The sequence below is a fragment of the Haliotis asinina genome, chromosome 2 (assembly GCF_037392515.1).
Source record: "Haliotis asinina isolate JCU_RB_2024 chromosome 2, JCU_Hal_asi_v2, whole genome shotgun sequence".
NCBI lineage: Eukaryota > Metazoa > Mollusca > Gastropoda > Lepetellida > Haliotidae > Haliotis > Haliotis asinina.
In genome coordinates, this window is record NC_090281.1 from 6,418,782 (window position 1) to 6,440,054 (window position 21,273).

Sequence of the window (21,273 nt, forward strand, 5' to 3'; positions counted from 1 at the left end):
AGAGCAATCTGAAGGTCGTGAGTTCGATCCTCACCAGGGGCATTTCTTTTTTCTGTTTTTCCTTCATAATCATTACCATATTTGTTTCAAACTATTTCTACTCAGCTCTTCTACTGCTGTACCCGTCTGCCTGAAATATTCTGACCGATAAGTATGTGACAAATGCAGCAACCACGAAATGGCTGTACAGCCACAACACAGGAAGTGCTTACATGAAGAAAATAAACGCATGTTTCAATTCCTTTTTCAAGTACACTCCTCCTTACGTCTCTCAGGATTATGATGTTAACTGCTGTTTCCTCACATTGTGCATCATTTACAACAGTCGAATGCAAGTTAAGGTGTTGAAAAACCAGCACAGTCTCCATTTATCACGAAATGGCTGTACAGCCACAACACAGGAAGTGCTTACATGAAGAAAATAAACGCATGTTTCAATTCCTTTTTCATGTACACTTCTCATTACATCTGTCAGGATTATGATGTTAACTGCTGTTTTCTCACATTGTGCATCATTTACAACAGTCGAATGCAAGTTAAGGTGTTGAAAAACCAGCACAGTCTCCATTTGTCTGGCACGTGATTTGTGACAGTTGAGAAATATATATTTAAATTTCCGATCAGCGTTTCAAGACTCGGTAGCACAGTAGGTAGCGCGTCAGTCTCATAATCAGTCAAACTTCCAATGTCAGAGCAATCTGAAGGTCGTGAGTTCGATCCTCACCCGGGGCATTTCTTTTTTCTGTTTTTCCTTCATAATCATTACCATATTTGTTTCAAACTATTTCTACTCAGTTCTTCTACTGCTGTACCCGTCTGCCTGAAATATTCTGACCGACAAATATGTGACAAATGATGCAAACACGAAATGGCTGTACAGCCACAACACAGGAAGTGCTTACATGAAAAAAAGAAACGCATGTTTCAATTCCTTTTTCAAGTACACTTCTCATTACATCTGTCAGGATTATGATGTTAACTGCTGTTTTCTCACATTGTGCATCATTTACAACAGTCGAATGCAAGTTAAGGTGTTGAAAAACCAGCACAGTCTCCATTTGTCTGGCACGTGATTTGTGACAGTTGAGAAATATATATTTAAATTTCCGATCAGCGTTTCAAGACTCGGTAGCACAGTAGGTAGCGCGTCAGTCTCATAATCAGTCAAGCTTCCAATGTCAGAGCAATCTGAAGGTCGTGAGTTCGATCCTCACCCGGGGCATTTCTTTTTTCTGTTTTTCCTTCATAATCATTACCATATTTGTTTCAAACTATTTCCACTCAGCTCTTCTACTGCTGTACCCGTCTGCCTGAAATAGTCTGACCGATAAATATGTGACAAATGCAGCAAACACGAAATGGCTGTACAGCCACAACACAGGAAGTGCTTACATGAAAAAAAGAAAAGCATGTTTCAATTCCTTTTTCAAGTACACTCCTCCTTACGTCTGTCAGGATTTTGATGTTAACTGCTGTTTCCTCACATTGTGCATCATTTACAACAGTCGAATGCAAGTTAAGGTGTTGAAAAACCAGCACAGTCTCCATTTGTCTGGCACGTGATTTGTGACAGTTGAGAAATATATATCCAAATTTCCGATCAGCGTTTCAAGCCTCGGTAGCGCAGTAGGTAGCGCGTCAGTCTCATAATCAGTCAAGCTTCCAATGTCAGAGCAATCTGAAGGTCGTGAGTTCGATCCTCACCAGGGGCATTTCTTTTTTCTGTTTTTCCTTCATAATCATTACCATATTTGTTTCAAACTATTTCTACTCAGCTCTTCTACTGCTGTACCCGTCTGCCTGAAATATTCTGACCGATAAGTATGTGACAAATGCAGCAACCACGAAATGGCTGTACAGCCACAACACAGGAAGTGCTTACATGAAGAAAATAAACGCATGTTTCAATTCCTTTTTCAAGTACACTCCTCCTTACGTCTCTCAGGATTATGATGTTAACTGCTGTTTCCTCACATTGTGCATCATTTACAACAGTCGAATGCAAGTTAAGGTGTTGAAAAACCAGCACAGTCTCCATTTATCACGAAATGGCTGTACAGCCACAACACAGGAAGTGCTTACATGAAGAAAATAAACGCATGTTTCAATTCCTTTTTCATGTACACTTCTCATTACATCTGTCAGGATTATGATGTTAACTGCTGTTTTCTCACATTGTGCATCATTTACAACAGTCGAATGCAAGTTAAGGTGTTGAAAAACCAGCACAGTCTCCATTTGTCTGGCACGTGATTTGTGACAGTTGAGAAATATATATTTAAATTTCCGATCAGCGTTTCAAGACTCGGTAGCACAGTAGGTAGCGCGTCAGTCTCATAATCAGTCAAACTTCCAATGTCAGAGCAATCTGAAGGTCGTGAGTTCGATCCTCACCCGGGGCATTTCTTTTTTCTGTTTTTCCTTCATAATCATTACCATATTTGTTTCAAACTATTTCTACTCAGTTCTTCTACTGCTGTACCCGTCTGCCTGAAATATTCTGACCGACAAATATGTGACAAATGATGCAAACACGAAATGGCTGTACAGCCACAACACAGGAAGTGCTTACATGAAAAAAAGAAACGCATGTTTCAATTCCTTTTTCAAGTACACTTCTCATTACATCTGTCAGGATTATGATGTTAACTGCTGTTTTCTCACATTGTGCATCATTTACAACAGTCGAATGCAAGTTAAGGTGTTGAAAAACCAGCACAGTCTCCATTTGTCTGGCACGTGATTTGTGACAGTTGAGAAATATATATTTAAATTTCCGATCAGCGTTTCAAGACTCGGTAGCACAGTAGGTAGCGCGTCAGTCTCATAATCAGTCAAGCTTCCAATGTCAGAGCAATCTGAAGGTCGTGAGTTCGATCCTCACCCGGGGCATTTCTTTTTTCTGTTTTTCCTTCATAATCATTACCATATTTGTTTCAAACTATTTCCACTCAGTTCTTCTACTGCTGTACCCGTCTGCCTGAAATAGTCTGACCGATAAATATGTGACAAATGCAGCAAACACGAAATGGCTGTACAGCCACAACACAGGAAGTGCTTACATGAAGAAAATAAACGCGTGTTTCAATTCCTTTTTCAAGTACACTCCTCCTTACGTCTCTCAGGATTATGATGTTAACTGCTGTTTCCTCACATTGTGCATCATTTACAACAGTCGAATGCAAGTTAAGGTGTTGAAAAACCAGCACAGTCTCCATTTATCACGAAATGGCTGTACAGCCACAACACAGGAAGTGCTTACATGAAGAAAATAAACGCATGTTTCAATTCCTTTTTCAAGTACACTCCTCCTTACGTCTCTCAGGATTATGATGTTAACTGCTGTTTCCTCACATTGTGCATCATTTACAACAGTCGAATGCAAGTTAAGGTGTTGAAAAACCAGCACAGTCTCCATTTGTCTGGCACTTCATTTGTGACAGTTGAGAAATATATATCTAAATTTCCGATCAGCGTTTCAAGCCTCGGTAGCGCAGTAGGTAGTGCGTCAGTCTCATAATCAGTCAAGCTTCCAATGTCAGAGCAATCTGAAGGTCGTGAGTTCGATCCTCACCCGGGGCATTTCTTTTTTTTCTGTTTTTCCTTCATAATCATTACCATATTTGTTTCAAACTATTTCCACTCAGTTCTTCTACTGCTGTACCCGTCTGCCTGAAATAGTCTGACCGATAAATATGTGACAAATGCAGCAAACACGAAATGGCTGTACAGCCACAACACAGGAGGTGCTTACATGAAAAAAAGAAAAGCATGTTTCAATTCCTTTTTCAAGTACACTCCTCCTTACGTCTCTCAGGATTATGATGTTAACTGCTGTTTCCTCACATTGTGCATCATTTACAACAGTCGAATGCAAGTTAAGGTGTTGAAAAACCAGCACAGTCTCCATTTGTCTGGCACGTGATTTGTGACAGTTGAGAAATATATATCCAAATTTCCGATCCGCGTTTCAAGCCTCGGTAGCGCAGTAGGTAGCGCGTCAGTCTCATAATCAGTCAAGCTTCCAATGTCAGAGCAATCTGAAGGTCGTGAGTTCGATCCTCACCCGGGGCATTTCTTTTTTCTGTTTTTCCTTCATAATCATTACAATATTTGTTTCAAACTATTTCTACTCAGCTCTTCTACTGCTGTACCCGTCTGCCTGAAATATTCTGACCGATAAGTATGTGACAAATGCAGCAAACACGAAATGGCTGTACAGCCACAACACAGGAAGTGCTTACATGAAGAAAATAAACGCATGTTTCAATTCCTTTTTCAAGTACACTCCTCCTTACGTCTCTCAGGATTATGATGTTAACTGCTGTTTCCTCACATTGTGCATCATTTACTACAGTCGAATGCAAGTTAAGGTGTTGAAAAACCAGCACAGTCTCCATTTGTCTGGCACTTCATTTGTGACAGTTGAGAAATATATATCTAAATTTCCGATCAGCGTTTCAAGCCTCGGTAGCGCAGTAGGTAGCGCGTCAGTCTCATAATCAGTCAAGCTTCCAATGTCAGAGCAATCTGAAGGTCGTGAGTTCGATCCTCACCCGGGGCATTTCTTTTTTCTGTTTTTCCTTCATAATCATTACCATATTTGTTTCAAACTATTTCCACTCAGCTCTTCTACTGCTGTACCCGTCTGCCTGAAATAGTCTGACCGATAAATATGTGACAAATGCAGCAACCACGAAATGGCTGTACAGCCACAACACAGGAAGTGCTTACATGAAAAAAAGAAACGCATGTTTCAATTCCTTTTTCAAATACACTTCTCATTACATCTGTCAGGATTATGATGTTAACTGCTGTTTCCTCACATTGTGCATCATTTACTACAGTCGAATGCAAGTTAAGGTGTTGAAAAACCAGCACAGTCTCCATTTATCTGGCACGTGATTTGTGACAGTTGAGAAATATATATTTAAATTTCCGATCAGCGTTTCAAGCCTCGGTAGCGCAGTAGGTAGCGCGTCAGTCTCATAATCAGTCAAGTTTCCAATGTCAGAGCAATCTGAAGGTCGTGAGTTCGATCCTCACCCGGGGCATTTCTTTTTTCTGTTTTTCCTTCATAATCATTACCATATTTGTTTCAAACTATTTCCACTCAGCTCTTTTACTGCTGTACCCGTCTGCCTGAAATAGTCTGACCGATAAATATGTGACAAATGCAGCAACCACGAAATGGCTGTACAGCCACAACACAGGAAGTGCTTACATGAAAAAAAGAAACGCATGTTTCAATTCCTTTTTCAAATACACTTCTCATTACATCTGTCAGGATTATGATGTTAACTGCTGTTTCCTCACATTGTGCATCATTTACTACAGTCGAATGCAAGTTAAGGTGTTGAAAAACCAGCACAGTCTCCATTTATCTGGCACGTGATTTGTGACAGTTGAGAAATATATATTTAAATTTCCGATCAGCGTTTCAAGACTCGGTAGCGCAGTAGGTAGCGCGTCAGTCTCATAATCAGTCAAGTTTCCAATGTCAGAGCAATCTGAAGGTCGTGAGTTCGATCCTCACCCGGTTCATTTCTTTTTTCTGTTTTTCCTTCATAATCATTACCATATTTGTTTCAAACTATTTCCACTCAGCTCTTCTACTGCTGTACCCGTCTGCCTGAAATAGTCTGACCGAGAAATATGTGACAAATGCAGCAAACACGAAATGGCTGTACAGCCACAACACAGGAAGTGCTTACATGAAAAAAAGAAAAGCATGTTTCAATTCCTTTTTCAAGTACACTCCTCCTTACGTCTCTCAGGATTATGATGTTAACTGCTGTTTCCTCACATTGTGCATCATTTACAACAGTCGAATGCAAGTTAAGGTGTTGAAAAACCAGCACAGTCTCCATTTGTCTGGCACGTGATTTGTGACAGTTGAGAAATATATATCCAAATTTCCGATCCGCGTTTCAAGCCTCGGTAGCGCAGTAGGTAGCGCGTCAGTCTCATAATCAGTCAAGCTTCCAATGTCAGAGCAATCTGAAGGTCGTGAGTTCGATCCTCACCCGGGGCATTTCTTTTTTCTGTTTTTCCTTCATAATCATTACAATATTTGTTTCAAACTATTTCTACTCAGCTCTTCTACTGCTGTACCCGTCTGCCTGAAATATTCTGACCGATAAGTATGTGACAAATGCAGCAAACACGAAATGGCTGTACAGCCACAACACAGGAAGTGCTTACATGAAGAAAATAAACGCATGTTTCAATTCCTTTTTCAAGTACACTCCTCCTTACGTCTCTCAGGATTATGATGTTAACTGCTGTTTCCTCACATTGTGCATCATTTACTACAGTCGAATGCAAGTTAAGGTGTTGAAAAACCAGCACAGTCTCCATTTGTCTGGCACTTCATTTGTGACAGTTGAGAAATATATATCTAAATTTCCGATCAGCGTTTCAAGCCTCGGTAGCGCAGTAGGTAGCGCGTCAGTCTCATAATCAGTCAAGCTTCCAATGTCAGAGCAATCTGAAGGTCGTGAGTTCGATCCTCACCCGGGGCATTTCTTTTTTCTGTTTTTCCTTCATAATCATTACCATATTTGTTTCAAACTATTTCCACTCAGCTCTTCTACTGCTGTACCCGTCTGCCTGAAATAGTCTGACCGATAAATATGTGACAAATGCAGCAACCACGAAATGGCTGTACAGCCACAACACAGGAAGTGCTTACATGAAAAAAAGAAACGCATGTTTCAATTCCTTTTTCAAATACACTTCTCATTACATCTGTCAGGATTATGATGTTAACTGCTGTTTCCTCACATTGTGCATCATTTACTACAGTCGAATGCAAGTTAAGGTGTTGAAAAACCAGCACAGTCTCCATTTATCTGGCACGTGATTTGTGACAGTTGAGAAATATATATTTAAATTTCCGATCAGCGTTTCAAGCCTCGGTAGCGCAGTAGGTAGCGCGTCAGTCTCATAATCAGTCAAGTTTCCAATGTCAGAGCAATCTGAAGGTCGTGAGTTCGATCCTCACCCGGGGCATTTCTTTTTTCTGTTTTTCCTTCATAATCATTACCATATTTGTTTCAAACTATTTCCACTCAGCCCTTTTACTGCTGTACCCGTCTGCCTGAAATAGTCTGACCGATAAATATGTGACAAATGCAGCAACCACGAAATGGCTGTACAGCCACAACACAGGAAGTGCTTACATGAAAAAAAGAAACGCATGTTTCAATTCCTTTTTCAAATACACTTCTCATTACATCTGTCAGGATTATGATGTTAACTGCTGTTTCCTCACATTGTGCATCATTTACTACAGTCGAATGCAAGTTAAGGTGTTGAAAAACCAGCACAGTCTCCATTTATCTGGCACGTGATTTGTGACAGTTGAGAAATATATATTTAAATTTCCGATCAGCGTTTCAAGACTCGGTAGCGCAGTAGGTAGCGCGTCAGTCTCATAATCAGTCAAGTTTCCAATGTCAGAGCAATCTGAAGGTCGTGAGTTCGATCCTCACCCGGTTCATTTCTTTTTTCTGTTTTTCCTTCATAATCATTACCATATTTGTTTCAAACTATTTCCACTCAGCTCTTCTACTGCTGTACCCGTCTGCCTGAAATAGTCTGACCGATAAATATGTGACAAATGCAGCAACCACGAAATGGCTGTACAGCCACAACACAGGAAGTGCTTACATGAAGAAAATAAACGCATGTTTCAATTCCTTTTTCAAGTACACTCCTCCTTACGTCTCTCAGGATTATGATGTTAACTTCTGTTTCCTCACATTGTGCATCATTTACAACAGTCGAATGCAAGTTAAGGTGTTGAAAAACCAGCACAGTCTCCATTTATCTGGCACTTCATTTGTGACAGTTGAGAAATATATATTTAAATTTCCGATCAGCGTTTCAAGCCTCGGTAGCGCAGTAGGTAGCGCGTCAGTCTCATAATCAGTCAAGCTTCCAATGTCAGAGCAATCTGAAGGTCGTGAGTTCGATCCTCACCCGGGGCATTTCTTTTTTCTGTTTTTCCTTCATAATCATTACCATATTTGTTTCAAACTATTTCTACTCAGCTCTTCTACTGCTGTACCCGTCTGCCTGAAATATTCTGACCGATAAGTATGTGACAAATGCAGCAAACACGAAATGGCTGTACAGCCACAACACAGGAAGTGCTTACATGAAGAAAATAAACGCATGTTTCAATTCCTTTTTCAAGTACACTCCTCCTTACGTCTCTCAGGATTATGATGTTAACTGCTGTTTCCTCACATTGTGCATCATTTACAACAGTCGAATGCAAGTTAAGGTGTTGAAAAACCAGCACAGTCTCCATTTGTCTGGCACTTCATTTGTGACAGTTGAGAAATATATATCTAAATTTCCGATCAGCGTTTCAAGCCTCGGTAGCGCAGTAGGTAGCGCGTCAGTCTCATAATCAGTCAAGCTTCCAATGTCAGAGCAATCTGAAGGTCGTGAGTTCGATCCTCACCCGGGGCATTTCTTTCTTCTGTTTTTCCTTCATAATCATTACCATATTTGTTTCAAACTATTTCCACTCAGCTCTTCTACTGCTGTACCCGTCTGCCTGAAATAGTCTGACCGATAAATATGTGACAAATGCAGCAACCACGAAATGGCTGTACAGCCACAACACAGGAAGTGCTTACATGAAAAAAAGAAACGCATGTTTCAATTCCTTTTTCAAATACACTTCTCATTACATCTGTCAGGATTATGATGTTAACTGCTGTTTCCTCACATTGTGCATCATTTACTACAGTCGAATGCAAGTTAAGGTGTTGAAAAACCAGCACAGTCTCCATTTACCTGGCACTTCATTTGTGACAGTTGAGAAATATATATCTAAATTTCCGATCAGCGTTTCAAGCCTCGGTAGCGCAGTAGGTAGCGCGTCAGTCTCATAATCAGTCAAGCTTCCAATGTCAGAGCAATCTGAAGGTCGTGAGTTCGATCCTCACCCGGGGCATTTCTTTTTTCTGTTTTTCCTTCATAATCATTACCATATTTGTTTCAAACTATTTCCACTCAGCTCTTCTACTGCTGTACCCGTCTGCCTGAAATAGTCTGACCGATAAATATGTGACAAATGCAGCAACCACGAAATGGCTGTACAGCCACAACACAGGAAGTACTTACATGAAAAAAAGAAACGCATGTTTCAATTCCTTTTTCAAATACACTTCTCATTACATCTGTCAGGATTATGATGTTAACTGCTGTTTCCTCACATTGTGCATCATTTACTACAGTCGAATGCAAGTTAAGGTGTTGAAAAACCAGCACAGTCTCCATTTATCTGGCACGTGATTTGTGACAGTTGAGAAATATATATTTAAATTTCCGATCAGCGTTTCAAGCCTCGGTAGCGCAGTAGGTAGCGCGTCAGTCTCATAATCAGTCAAGTTTCCAATGTCAGAGCAATCTGAAGGTCGTGAGTTCGATCCTCACCCGGGGCATTTCTTTTTTCTGTTTTTCCTTCATAATCATTACCATATTTGTTTCAAACTATTTCCACTCAGCTCTTCTACTGCTGTACCCGTCTGCCTGAAATAGTCTGACCGATAAATATGTGACAAATGCAGCAACCACGAAATGGCTGTACAGCCACAACACAGGAAGTGCTTACATGAAAAAAAGAAACGCATGTTTCAATTCCTTTTTCAAATACACTTCTCATTACATCTGTCAGGATTATGATGTTAACTGCTGTTTCCTCACATTGTGCATCATTTACTACAGTCGAATGCAAGTTAAGGTGTTGAAAAACCAGCACAGTCTCCATTTATCTGGCACGTGATTTGTGACAGTTGAGAAATATATTTTTAAATTTCCGATCAGCGTTTCAAGACTCGGTAGCGCAGTAGGTAGCGCGTCAGTCTCATAATCAGTCAAGTTTCCAATGTCAGAGCAATCTGAAGGTCGTGAGTTCGATCCTCACCCGGTTCATTTCTTTTTTCTGTTTTTCCTTCATAATCATTACCATATTTGTTTCAAACTATTTCCACTCAGCTCTTCTACTGCTGTACCCGTCTGCCTGAAATAGTCTGACCGATAAATATGTGACAAATGCAGCAACCACGAAATGGCTGTACAGCCACAACACAGGAAGTGCTTACATGAAGAAAATAAACGCATGTTTCAATTCCTTTTTCAAGTACACTCCTCCTTACGTCTCTCAGGATTATGATGTTAACTTCTGTTTCCTCACATTGTGCATCATTTACAACAGTCGAATGCAAGTTAAGGTGTTGAAAAACCAGCACAGTCTCCATTTATCTGGCACTTCATTTGTGACAGTTGAGAAATATATATTTAAATTTCCGATCAGCGTTTCAAGCCTCGGTAGCGCAGTAGGTAGCGCGTCAGTCTCATAATCAGTCAAGCTTCCAATGTCAGAGCAATCTGAAGGTCGTGAGTTCGATCCTCACCCGGGGCATTTCTTTTTTCTGTTTTTCCTTCATAATCATTACCATATTTGTTTCAAACTATTTCTACTCAGCTCTTCTACTGCTGTACCCGTCTGCCTGAAATATTCTGACCGATAAGTATGTGACAAATGCAGCAAACACGAAATGGCTGTACAGCCACAACACAGGAAGTGCTTACATGAAGAAAATAAACGCATGTTTCAATTCCTTTTTCAAGTACACTCCTCCTTACGTCTCTCAGGATTATGATGTTAACTGCTGTTTCCTCACATTGTGCATCATTTACAACAGTCGAATGCAAGTTAAGGTGTTCAAAAACCAGCACAGTCTCCATTTAGCACGAAATGGCTGTACAGCCACAACACAGGAAGTGCTTACATGAAGAAAATAAACGCATGTTTCAATTCCTTTTTCATGTACACTTCTCATTACATCTGTCAGGATTATGATGTTAACTGCTGTTTCCTCACATTGTGCATCATTTACAACAGTCGAATGCAAGTTAAGGTGTTGAAAAACCAGCACAGTCTCCATTTTTCTGGCACTTCATTTGTGACAGTTGAGAAATATATATCTAAATTTCCGATCAGCGTTTCAAGCCTCGGTAGCGCAGTAGGTAGCGCGTCAGTCTCATAATCAGTCAAGCTTCCAATGTCAGAGCAATCTGAAGGTCGTGAGTTCGATCCTCACCCGGGGCATTTCTTTTTTCTGTTTTTCCTTCATAATCATTACCATATTTGTTTCAAACTATTTCCACTCAGCTCTTCTACTGCTGTACCCGTCTGCCTGAAATAGTCTGACCGAGAAATATGTGACAAATGCAGCAACCACGAAATGGCTGTACAGCCACAACACAGGAAGTGCTTACATGAAAAAAAGAAACGCATGTTTCAATTCCTTTTTCAAATACACTTCTCATTACATCTGTCAGGATTATGATGTTAACTGCTGTTTCCTCACATTGTGCATCATTTACTACAGTCGAATGCAAGTTAAGGTGTTGAAAAACCAGCACAGTCTCCATTTACCTGGCACTTCATTTGTGACAGTTGAGAAATATATATCTAAATTTCCGATCAGCGTTTCAAGCCTCGGTAGCGCAGTAGGTAGCGCGTCAGTCTCATAATCAGTCAAGCTTCCAATGTCAGAGCAATCTGAAGGTCGTGAGTTCGATCCTCACCCGGGGCATTTCTTTTTTCTGTTTTTCCTTCATAATCATTACCATATTTGTTTCAAACTATTTCCACTCAGCTCTTCTACTGCTGTACCCGTCTGCCTGAAATAGTCTGACCGAGAAATATGTGACAAATGCAGCAACCACGAAATGGCTGTACAGCCACAACACAGGAAGTGCTTACATGAAAAAAAGAAACGCATGTTTCAATTCCTTTTTCAAATACACTTCTCATTACATCTGTCAGGATTATGATGTTAACTGCTGTTTCCTCACATTGTGCATCATTTACTACAGTCGAATGCAAGTTAAGGTGTTGAAAAACCAGCACAGTCTCCATTTATCTGGCACGTGATTTGTGACAGTTGAGAAATATATATTTAAATTTCCGATCAGCGTTTCAAGACTCGGTAGCGCAGTAGGTAGCGCGTCAGTCTCATAATCAGTCAAGTTTCCAATGTCAGAGCAATCTGAAGGTCGTGAGTTCGATCCTCACCCGGTTCATTTCTTTTTTCTGTTTTTCCTTCATAATCATTACCATATTTGTTTCAAACTATTTCCACTCAGCTCTTCTACTGCTGTACCCGTCTGCCTGAAATAGTCTGACCGATAAATATGTGACAAATGCAGCAACCACGAAATGGCTGTACAGCCACAACACAGGAAGTGCTTACATGAAGAAAATAAACGCATGTTTCAATTCCTTTTTCAAGTACACTCCTCCTTACGTCTCTCAGGATTATGATGTTAACTGCTGTTTCCTCACATTGTGCATCATTTACAACAGTCGAATGCAAGTTAAGGTGTTGAAAAACCAGCACAGTCTCCACTTATCTGGCACTTCATTTGTGACAGTTGAGAAATATATATTTAAATTTCCGATCAGCGTTTCAAGCCTCGGTAGCGCAGTAGGTAGCGCGTCAGTCTCATAATCAGTCAAGCTTCCAATGTCAGAGCAATCTGATGGTCGTGAGTTCGATCCTCACCCGGGGCATTTCTTTTTTCTGTTTTTCCTTCATAATCATTACCATATTTGTTTCAAACTATTTCTACTCAGCTCTTCTACTGCTGTACCCGTCTGCCTGAAATATTCTGACCGATAAGTATGTGACAAATGCAGCAAACACGAAATGGCTGTACAGCCACAACACAGGAAGTGCTTACATGAAGAAAATAAACGCATGTTTCAATTCCTTTTTCAAGTACACTCCTCCTTACGTCTCTCAGGATTATGATGTTAACTTCTGTTTCCTCACATTGTGCATCATTTACAACAGTCGAATGCAAGTTAAGGTGTTGAAAAACCAGCACAGTCTCCACTTATCTGGCACTTCATTTGTGACAGTTGAGAAATATATATTTAAATTTCCGATCAGCGTTTCAAGCCTCGGTAGCGCAGTAGGTAGCGCGTCAGTCTCATAATCAGTCAAGCTTCCAATGTCAGAGCAATCTGAAGGTCGTGAGTTCGATCCTCACCCGGGGCATTTCTTTTTTCTGTTTTTCCTTCATAATCATTACCATATTTGTTTCAAACTATTTCTACTCAGCTCTTCTACTGCTGTACCCGTCTGCCTGAAATATTCTGACCGATAAGTATGTGACAAATGCAGCAACCACGAAATGGCTGTACAGCCACAACACAGGAAGTGCTTACATGAAGAAAATAAACGCATGTTTCAATTCCTTTTTCAAGTACACTCCTCCTTACGTCTCTCAGGATTATGATGTTAACTGCTGTTTCCTCACATTGTGCATCATTTACAACAGTCGAATGCAAGTTAAGGTGTTCAAAAACCAGCACAGTCTCCATTTAGCACGAAATGGCTGTACAGCCACAACACAGGAAGTGCTTACATGAAGAAAATAAACGCATGTTTCAATTCCTTTTTCAAATACACTTCTCATTACATCTGTCAGGATTATGATGTTAACTGCTGTTTCCTCACATTGTGCATCATTTACTACAGTCGAATGCAAGTTAAGGTGTTGAAAAACCAGCACAGTCTCCATTTATCTGGCACGTGATTTGTGACAGTTGAGAAATATATATTTAAATTTCCGATCAGCGTTTCAAGCCTCGGTAGCGCAGTAGGTAGCGCGTCAGTCTCATAATCAGTCAAGTTTCCAATGTCAGAGCAATCTGAAGGTCGTGAGTTCGATCCTCACCCGGGGCATTTCTTTTTTCTGTTTTTCCTTCATAATCATTACCATATTTGTTTCAAACTATTTCCACTCAGCTCTTCTACTGCTGTACCCGTCTGCCTGAAATAGTCTGACCGATAAATATCTGACAAATGCAGCAACCACGAAATGGCTGTACAGCCACAACACAGGAAGTGCTTACATGAAAAAAAGAAACGCATGTTTCAATTCCTTTTTCAAATACACTTCTCATTACATCTGTCAGGATTATGATGTTAACTGCTGTTTCCTCACATTGTGCATCATTTACTACAGTCGAATGCAAGTTAAGGTGTTGAAAAACCAGCACAGTCTCCATTTATCTGGCACGTGATTTGTGACAGTTGAGAAATATATATTTAAATTTCCGATCAGCGTTTCAAGACTCGGTAGCGCAGTAGGTAGCGCGTCAGTCTCATAATCAGTCAAGTTTCCAATGTCAGAGCAATCTGAAGGTCGTGAGTTCGATCCTCACCCGGTTCATTTCTTTTTTCTGTTTTTCCTTCATAATCATTACCATATTTGTTTCAAACTATTTCCACTCAGCTCTTCTACTGCTGTACCCGTCTGCCTGAAATAGTCTGACCGATAAATATGTGACAAATGCAGCAACCACGAAATGGCTGTACAGCCACAACACAGGAAGTGCTTACATGAAAAAAAGAAACGCATGTTTCAATTCCTTTTTCAAATACACTTCTCATTACATCTCTCAGGATTATGATGTTAACTTCTGTTTCCTCACATTGTGCATCATTTACAACAGTCGAATGCAAGTTAAGGTGTTGAAAAACCAGCACAGTCTCCATTTATCTGGCACGTGATTTGTGACAGTTGAGAAATATATATTTAAATTTCCGATCAGCGTTTCAAGACTCGGTAGCGCAGTAGGTAGCGCGTCAGTCTCATAATCAGTCAAGTTTCCAATGTCAGAGCAATCTGAAGGTCGTGAGTTCGATCCTCACCCGGTTCATTTCTTTTTTCTGTTTTTCCTTCATAATCATTACCATATTTGTTTCAAACTATTTCTACTCAGCTCTTCTACTGCTGTACCCGTCTGCCTGAAATATTCTGACCGATAAGTATGTGACAAATGCAGCAAACACGAAATGGCTGTACAGCGACAACACAGGAAGTGCTTACATGAAGAAAATAAACGCATGTTTCAATTCCTTTTTCAAGTACACTCCTCCTTACGTCTCTCAGGATTATGATGTTAACTGCTGTTTCCTCACATTGTGCATCATTTACAACAGTCGAATGCAAGTTAAGGTGTTCAAAAACCAGCACAGTCTCCATTTAGCACGAAATGGCTGTACAGCCACAACACAGGAAGTGCTTACATGAAGAAAATAAACGCATGTTTCAATTCCTTTTTCATGTACACTTCTCATTACATCTGTCAGGATTATGATGTTAACTGCTGTTTCCTCACATTGTGCATCATTTACAACAGTCGAATGCAAGTTAAGGTGTTGAAAAACCAGCACAGTCTCCATTTGTCTGGCACTTCATTTGTGACAGTTGAGAAATATATATCTAAATTTCCGATCAGCGTTTCAAGCCTCGGTAGCGCAGTAGGTAGCGCGTCAGTCTCATAATCAGTCAAGCTTCCAATGTCAGAGCAATCTGAAGGTCGTGAGTTCGATCCTCACCCGGGGCATTTCTTTTTTCTGTTTTTCCTTCATAATCATTACCATATTTGTTTCAAACTATTTCCACTCAGCTCTTCTACTGCTGTACCCGTCTGCCTGAAATAGTCTGACCGATAAATATGTGACAAATGCAGCAACCACGAAATGGCTGTACAGCCACAACACAGGAAGTGCTTACATGAAAAAAAGAAACGCATGTTTCAATTCCTTTTTCAAATACACTTCTCATTACATCTGTCAGGATTATGATGTTAACTGCTGTTTCCTCACATTGTGCATCATTTACTACAGTCGAATGCAAGTTAAGGTGTTGAAAAACCAGCACAGTCTCCATTTACCTGGCACTTCATTTGTGACAGTTGAGAAATATATATCTAAATTTCCGATCAGCGTTTCAAGCCTCGGTAGCGCAGTAGGTAGCGCGTCAGTCTCATAATCAGTCAAGCTTCCAATGTCAGAGCAATCTGAAGGTCGTGAGTTCGATCCTCACCCGGGGCATTTCTTTTTTCTGTTTTTCCTTCATAATCATTACCATATTTGTTTCAAACTATTTCCACTCAGCTCTTCTACTGCTGTACCCGTCTGCCTGAAATAGTCTGACCGAGAAATATGTGACAAATGCAGCAACCACGAAATGGCTGTACAGCCACAACACAGGAAGTGCTTACATGAAAAAAAGAAACGCATGTTTCAGTTCCTTTTTCAAATACACTTCTCATTACATCTGTCAGGATTATGATGTTAACTGCTGTTTCCTCACATTGTGCATCATTTACTACAGTCGAATGCAAGTTAAGGTGTTGAAAAACCAGCACAGTCTCCATTTATCTGGCACGTGATTTGTGACAGTTGAGAAATATATATTTAAATTTCCGATCAGCGTTTCAAGACTCGGTAGCGCAGTAGGTAGCGCGTCAGTCTCATAATCAGTCAAGTTTCCAATGTCAGAGCAATCTGAAGGTCGTGAGTTCGATCCTCACCCGGTTCATTTCTTTTTTCTGTTTTTCCTTCATAATCATTACCATATTTGTTTCAAACTATTTCCACTCAGCTCTTCTACTGCTGTACCCGTCTGCCTGAAATAGTCTGACCGATAAATATGTGACAAATGCAGCAACCACGAAATGGCTGTACAGCCACAACACAGGAAGTGCTTACATGAAGAAAATAAACGCATGTTTCAATTCCTTTTTCAAGTACACTCCTCCTTACGTCTCTCAGGATTATGATGTTAACTGCTGTTTCCTCACATTATGTATCATTTACAACAGTCGAATGCAAGTTAAGGTGTTGAAAAACCAGCACAGTCTCCACTTATCTGGCACTTCATTTGTGACAGTTGAGAAATATATATTTAAATTTCCGATCAGCGTTTCAAGCCTCGGTAGCGCAGTAGGTAGCGCGTCAGTCTCATAATCAGTCAAGCTTCCAATGTCAGAGCAATCTGAAGGTCGTGAGTTCGATCCTCACCCGGGGCATTTCTTTTTTCTGTTTTTCCTTCATAATCATTACCATATTTGTTTCAAACTATTTCTACTCAGCTCTTCTACTGCTGTACCCGTCTGCCTGAAATATTCTGACCGATAAGTATGTGACAAATGCAGCAAACACGAAATGGCTGTACAGCCACAACACAGGAAGTGCTTACATGAAGAAAATAAACGCATGTTTCAATTCCTTTTTCAAGTACACTCCTCCTTACGTCTCTCAGGATTATGATGTTAACTTCTGTTTCCTCACATTGTGCATCATTTACAACAGTCGAATGCAAGTTAAGGTGTTGAAAAACCAGCACAGTCTCCACTTATCTGGCACTTCATTTGTGACAGTTGAGAAATATATATTTAAATTTCCGATCAGCGTTTCAAGCCTCGGTAGCGCAGTAGGTAGCGCGTCAGTCTCATAATCAGTCAAGCTTCCAATGTCAGAGCAATCTGAAGGTCGTGAGTTCGATCCTCACCCGGGGCATTTCTTTTTTCTGTTTTTCCTTCATAATCATTACCATATTTGTTTCAAACTATTTCTACTCAGCTCTTCTACTGCTGTACCCGTCTGCCTGAAATATTCTGACCGATAAGTATGTGACAAATGCAGCAACCACGAAATGGCTGTACAGCCACAACACAGGAAGTGCTTACATGAAGAAAATAAACGCATGTTTCAATTCCTTTTTCAAGTACACTCCTCCTTACGTTTCTCAGGATTATGATGTTAACTTCTGTTTCCTCACATTGTGCATCATTTACAACAGTCGAATGCAAGTTAAGGTGTTGAAAAACCAGCACAGTCTCCATTTATCACGAAATGGCTGTACAGCCACAACACAGGAAGTGCTTACATGAAGAAAATAAACGCATGTTTCAATTCCTTTTTCAAGTACACTCCTCCTTACGTCTCTCAGGATTATGATGTTAACTGCTGTTTCCTCACATTGTGCATCATTTACAACAGTCGAATGCAAGTTAAGGTGTTGAAAAACCAGCACAGTCTCCATTTGTCTGGCACTTCATTTGTGACAGTTGAGAAATATATATCTAAATTTCCGATCAGCGTTTCAAGCCTCGGTAGCGCAGTAGGTAGCGCGTCAGTCTCATAATCAGTCAAGCTTCCAATGTCAGAGCAATCTGAAGGTCGTGAGTTCGATCCTCACCCGGGGCATTTCTTTTTTTTCTGTTTTTCCTTCATAATCATTACCATATTTGTTTCAAACTATTTCCACTCAGTTCTTCTACTGCTGTACCCGTCTGCCTGAAATAGTCTGACCGAGAAATATGTGACAAATGCAGCAAACACGAAATGGCTGTACAGCCACAACACAGGAGGTGCTTACATGAAAAAAAGAAAAGCATTTTTCAATTCCTTTTTCAAGTACACTCCTCCTTACGTCTCTCAGGATTATGATGTTAACTTCTGTTTCCTCACATTGTGCATCATTTACAACAGTCGAATGCAAGTTAAGGTGTTGAAAAACCAGCACAGTCTCCATTTGTCTGGCACGTGATTTGTGACAGTTGAGAAATATACATCCAAATTTCCGATCAGCGTTTCAAGCCTCGGTAGCGCAGTAGGTAGCGCGTCAGTCTCATAATCAGTCAAACTTCCAATGTCAGAGCAATCTGAAGGTCGTGAGTTCGATCCTCACCCGGGGCATTTCTTTTTTCTGTTTTTCCTTCATAATCATTACCATATTCGTTTCAAACTGTTTCCACTCAGCTCTTCTACTGCTGTACCCGTCTGCCTGAAATAGTCTGACCGATAAATATGTGACAAATGCAGCAAACACGAAATGGCTGTACAGCCACAACACAGGAAGTGCTTACATGAAGAAAATAAACGCATTTTTCAATTCCTTTTTCAAGTACACTCCTCCTTACGTCTCTCAGGATTATGATGTTAACTTCTGTTTCCTCACATTGTGCATCATTTACAACAGTCGAATGCAAGTTAAGGTGTTGAAAAACCAGCACAGTCTCCACTTATCTGGCACTTCATTTGTGACAGTTGAGAAATATATATTTAAATTTCCGATCAGCGTTTCAAGCCTCGGTAGCGCAGTAGGTAGCGCGTCAGTCTCATAATCAGTCAAGCTTCCAATGTCAGAGCAATCTGAAGGTCGTGAGTTCGATCCTCACCCGGGGCATTTCTTTTTTCTGTTTTTCCTTCATAATCATTACCATATTTGTTTCAAACTATTTCTACTCAGCTCTTCTACTGCTGTACCCGTCTGCCTGAAATATTCTGACCGATAAGTATGTGACAAATGCAGCAACCACGAAATGGCTGTACAGCCACAACACAGGAAGTGCTTACATGAAGAAAATAAACGCATGTTTCAATTCCTTTTTCAAGTACACTCCTCCTTACGTCTCTCAGGATTATGATGTTAACTGCTGTTTCCTCACATTGTGCATCATTTACAACAGTCGAATGCAAGTTAAGGTGTTGAAAAACCAGCACAGTCTCCATTTATCACGAAATGGCTGTACAGCCACAACACAGGAAGTGCTTACATGAAGAAAATAAACGCATGTTTCAATTCCTTTTTCAAGTACACTCCTCCTTACGTCTCTCAGGATTATGATGTTAACTGCTGTTTCCTCACATTGTGCATCATTTACAACAGTCGAATGCAAGTTAAGGTGTTGAAAAACCAGCACAGTCTCCATTTGTCTGGCACTTCATTTGTGACAGTTGAGAAATATACATCCAAATTTCCGATCCGCGTTTCAAGCCTCGGTAGCGCAGTAGGTAGCGCGTCAGTCTCATAATCAGTCAAGCTTCCAATGTCAGAGCAATCTGAAGGTCGTGAGTTCGATCCTCACCCGGGGCATTTCTTTTTTCTGTTTTTCCTTCATAATCATTACCATATTTGTTTCAAACTATTTCTACTCAGCTCTTCTACTGCTGTACCCGTCTGCCTGAAATATTCTGACCGATAAGTATGTGACAAATGCAGCAAACACGAAATGGCTGTACAGCCACAACACAGGAAGTGCTTACATGAAGAAAATAAACGCATGTTTCAATTCCTTTTTCAAGTACACTCCTCCTTACGTCTCTCAGGATTATGATGTTAACTGCTGTTTCCTCACATTGTGCATCATTTACAACAGTCGAATGCAAGTTAAGGTGTTGAAAAACCAGCACAGTCTCCATTTGTCTGGCACTTCATTTGTGACAGTTGAGAAATATATATCTAAATTTCCGATCAGCGTTTCAAGCCTCGGTAGCGCAGTAGGTAGCGCGTCAGTCTCATAATCAGTCAAGCTTCCAATGTCAGAGCAATCTGAAGGTCGTGAGTTCGATCCTCACCCGGGGCATTTCTTTTTTCTGTTTTTCCTTCATAATCATTACCATATTTGTTTCAAACTATTTCCACTCAGCTCTTCTACTGCTGTACCCGTCTGCCTGAAATAGTCTGACCGATAAATATGTGACAAATGCAGCAACCACGAAATGGCTGTACAGCCACAACACAGGAAGTGCTTACATGAAAAAAAGAAACGCATGTTTCAATTCCTTTTTCAAATACACTTCTCATTACATCTGTCAGGATTATGATGTTAACTGCTGTTTCCTCACATTGTGCATCATTTGCTACAGTCGAATGCAAGTTAAGGTGTTGAAAAACCAGCACAGTCTCCATTTACCTGGCACTTCATTTGTGACAGTTGAGAAATATATATCTAAATTTCCGATCAGCGTTTCAAGCCTCGGTAGCGCAGTAGGTAGCGCGTCAGTCTCATAATCAGTCAAGCTTCCAATGTCAGAGCAATCTGAAGGTCGTGAGTTCGATCCTCACCCGGGGCATTTCTTTTTTCTGTTTTTCCTTCATAATCATTACCATATTTGTTTCAAACTATTTCTACTCAGCTCTTCTACTGCTGTACCCGTCTGCCTGAAATATTCTGACCGATAAGTATGTGACAAATGCAGCAAACACGAAATGGCTGTACAGCCACAACACAGGAAGTGCTTACATGAAGAAAATAAACGCATGTTTCAATTCCTTTTTCAAGTACACTCCTCCTTACGTCTCTCAGGATTATGATGTTAACTTCTGTTTCCTCACATTGTGCATCATTTACAACAGTCGAATGCAAGTTAAGGTGTTGAAAAACCAGCACAGTCTCCACTTATCTGGCACTTCATTTGTGACAGTTGAGAAATATATATTTAAATTTCCGATCAGCGTTTCAAGCCTCGGTAGCGCAGTAGGTAGCGCGTCAGTCTCATAATCAGTCAAGCTTCCAATGTCAGAGCAATCTGAAGGTCGTGAGTTCGATCCTCACCCGGGGCATTTCTTTTTTCTGTTTTTCCTTCATAA

The 21,273-nt window shown here is 40.4% G+C and overlaps 26 non-coding genes across 26 annotated transcripts; all 26 read left to right on the forward strand.

Annotated features, from left to right (window-relative positions):
- The first annotated feature begins 3,974 nt into the window (after positions 1-3,974).
- Positions 3,975-4,074, forward strand: Trnam-cau (transfer RNA methionine (anticodon CAU)). Its single transcript has 2 exons — positions 3,975-4,011; positions 4,039-4,074. It is a non-coding gene; the product is annotated as a tRNA-Met (tRNA).
- A 390-nt stretch (positions 4,075-4,464) lies between these two features.
- Trnam-cau (transfer RNA methionine (anticodon CAU)) lies at positions 4,465-4,564 on the forward strand. Its single transcript has 2 exons — positions 4,465-4,501; positions 4,529-4,564. It is a non-coding gene; the product is annotated as a tRNA-Met (tRNA).
- Positions 4,565-4,954: 390 nt separating this feature from the next.
- Trnam-cau (transfer RNA methionine (anticodon CAU)) lies at positions 4,955-5,054 on the forward strand. Its single transcript has 2 exons — positions 4,955-4,991; positions 5,019-5,054. It is a non-coding gene; the product is annotated as a tRNA-Met (tRNA).
- An 880-nt stretch (positions 5,055-5,934) lies between these two features.
- Positions 5,935-6,034, forward strand: Trnam-cau (transfer RNA methionine (anticodon CAU)). Its single transcript has 2 exons — positions 5,935-5,971; positions 5,999-6,034. It is a non-coding gene; the product is annotated as a tRNA-Met (tRNA).
- A 390-nt stretch (positions 6,035-6,424) lies between these two features.
- On the forward strand, positions 6,425-6,524 carry Trnam-cau (transfer RNA methionine (anticodon CAU)). The gene is made up of 2 exons: positions 6,425-6,461; positions 6,489-6,524. It is a non-coding gene; the product is annotated as a tRNA-Met (tRNA).
- Positions 6,525-6,914: 390 nt separating this feature from the next.
- Positions 6,915-7,014, forward strand: Trnam-cau (transfer RNA methionine (anticodon CAU)). The gene is made up of 2 exons: positions 6,915-6,951; positions 6,979-7,014. It is a non-coding gene; the product is annotated as a tRNA-Met (tRNA).
- An 880-nt stretch (positions 7,015-7,894) lies between these two features.
- Trnam-cau (transfer RNA methionine (anticodon CAU)) lies at positions 7,895-7,994 on the forward strand. The gene is made up of 2 exons: positions 7,895-7,931; positions 7,959-7,994. It is a non-coding gene; the product is annotated as a tRNA-Met (tRNA).
- Positions 7,995-8,384: 390 nt separating this feature from the next.
- Trnam-cau (transfer RNA methionine (anticodon CAU)) lies at positions 8,385-8,484 on the forward strand. Its single transcript has 2 exons — positions 8,385-8,421; positions 8,449-8,484. It is a non-coding gene; the product is annotated as a tRNA-Met (tRNA).
- A 390-nt stretch (positions 8,485-8,874) lies between these two features.
- Trnam-cau (transfer RNA methionine (anticodon CAU)) lies at positions 8,875-8,974 on the forward strand. The gene is made up of 2 exons: positions 8,875-8,911; positions 8,939-8,974. It is a non-coding gene; the product is annotated as a tRNA-Met (tRNA).
- A 390-nt stretch (positions 8,975-9,364) lies between these two features.
- On the forward strand, positions 9,365-9,464 carry Trnam-cau (transfer RNA methionine (anticodon CAU)). The gene is made up of 2 exons: positions 9,365-9,401; positions 9,429-9,464. It is a non-coding gene; the product is annotated as a tRNA-Met (tRNA).
- Positions 9,465-10,344: 880 nt separating this feature from the next.
- On the forward strand, positions 10,345-10,444 carry Trnam-cau (transfer RNA methionine (anticodon CAU)). Its single transcript has 2 exons — positions 10,345-10,381; positions 10,409-10,444. It is a non-coding gene; the product is annotated as a tRNA-Met (tRNA).
- A 590-nt stretch (positions 10,445-11,034) lies between these two features.
- On the forward strand, positions 11,035-11,134 carry Trnam-cau (transfer RNA methionine (anticodon CAU)). The gene is made up of 2 exons: positions 11,035-11,071; positions 11,099-11,134. It is a non-coding gene; the product is annotated as a tRNA-Met (tRNA).
- A 390-nt stretch (positions 11,135-11,524) lies between these two features.
- Trnam-cau (transfer RNA methionine (anticodon CAU)) lies at positions 11,525-11,624 on the forward strand. Its single transcript has 2 exons — positions 11,525-11,561; positions 11,589-11,624. It is a non-coding gene; the product is annotated as a tRNA-Met (tRNA).
- A 1,370-nt stretch (positions 11,625-12,994) lies between these two features.
- Trnam-cau (transfer RNA methionine (anticodon CAU)) lies at positions 12,995-13,094 on the forward strand. The gene is made up of 2 exons: positions 12,995-13,031; positions 13,059-13,094. It is a non-coding gene; the product is annotated as a tRNA-Met (tRNA).
- Positions 13,095-13,684: 590 nt separating this feature from the next.
- Trnam-cau (transfer RNA methionine (anticodon CAU)) lies at positions 13,685-13,784 on the forward strand. Its single transcript has 2 exons — positions 13,685-13,721; positions 13,749-13,784. It is a non-coding gene; the product is annotated as a tRNA-Met (tRNA).
- Positions 13,785-15,354: 1,570 nt separating this feature from the next.
- Positions 15,355-15,454, forward strand: Trnam-cau (transfer RNA methionine (anticodon CAU)). Its single transcript has 2 exons — positions 15,355-15,391; positions 15,419-15,454. It is a non-coding gene; the product is annotated as a tRNA-Met (tRNA).
- Positions 15,455-15,844: 390 nt separating this feature from the next.
- Positions 15,845-15,944, forward strand: Trnam-cau (transfer RNA methionine (anticodon CAU)). The gene is made up of 2 exons: positions 15,845-15,881; positions 15,909-15,944. It is a non-coding gene; the product is annotated as a tRNA-Met (tRNA).
- An 880-nt stretch (positions 15,945-16,824) lies between these two features.
- Trnam-cau (transfer RNA methionine (anticodon CAU)) lies at positions 16,825-16,924 on the forward strand. Its single transcript has 2 exons — positions 16,825-16,861; positions 16,889-16,924. It is a non-coding gene; the product is annotated as a tRNA-Met (tRNA).
- A 390-nt stretch (positions 16,925-17,314) lies between these two features.
- Trnam-cau (transfer RNA methionine (anticodon CAU)) lies at positions 17,315-17,414 on the forward strand. Its single transcript has 2 exons — positions 17,315-17,351; positions 17,379-17,414. It is a non-coding gene; the product is annotated as a tRNA-Met (tRNA).
- Positions 17,415-18,004: 590 nt separating this feature from the next.
- Trnam-cau (transfer RNA methionine (anticodon CAU)) lies at positions 18,005-18,104 on the forward strand. Its single transcript has 2 exons — positions 18,005-18,041; positions 18,069-18,104. It is a non-coding gene; the product is annotated as a tRNA-Met (tRNA).
- A 392-nt stretch (positions 18,105-18,496) lies between these two features.
- On the forward strand, positions 18,497-18,596 carry Trnam-cau (transfer RNA methionine (anticodon CAU)). The gene is made up of 2 exons: positions 18,497-18,533; positions 18,561-18,596. It is a non-coding gene; the product is annotated as a tRNA-Met (tRNA).
- A 390-nt stretch (positions 18,597-18,986) lies between these two features.
- Trnam-cau (transfer RNA methionine (anticodon CAU)) lies at positions 18,987-19,086 on the forward strand. The gene is made up of 2 exons: positions 18,987-19,023; positions 19,051-19,086. It is a non-coding gene; the product is annotated as a tRNA-Met (tRNA).
- A 590-nt stretch (positions 19,087-19,676) lies between these two features.
- On the forward strand, positions 19,677-19,776 carry Trnam-cau (transfer RNA methionine (anticodon CAU)). Its single transcript has 2 exons — positions 19,677-19,713; positions 19,741-19,776. It is a non-coding gene; the product is annotated as a tRNA-Met (tRNA).
- Positions 19,777-20,166: 390 nt separating this feature from the next.
- On the forward strand, positions 20,167-20,266 carry Trnam-cau (transfer RNA methionine (anticodon CAU)). Its single transcript has 2 exons — positions 20,167-20,203; positions 20,231-20,266. It is a non-coding gene; the product is annotated as a tRNA-Met (tRNA).
- Positions 20,267-20,656: 390 nt separating this feature from the next.
- Trnam-cau (transfer RNA methionine (anticodon CAU)) lies at positions 20,657-20,756 on the forward strand. Its single transcript has 2 exons — positions 20,657-20,693; positions 20,721-20,756. It is a non-coding gene; the product is annotated as a tRNA-Met (tRNA).
- A 390-nt stretch (positions 20,757-21,146) lies between these two features.
- Trnam-cau (transfer RNA methionine (anticodon CAU)) lies at positions 21,147-21,246 on the forward strand. The gene is made up of 2 exons: positions 21,147-21,183; positions 21,211-21,246. It is a non-coding gene; the product is annotated as a tRNA-Met (tRNA).
- Positions 21,247-21,273: the final 27 nt, after the last annotated feature.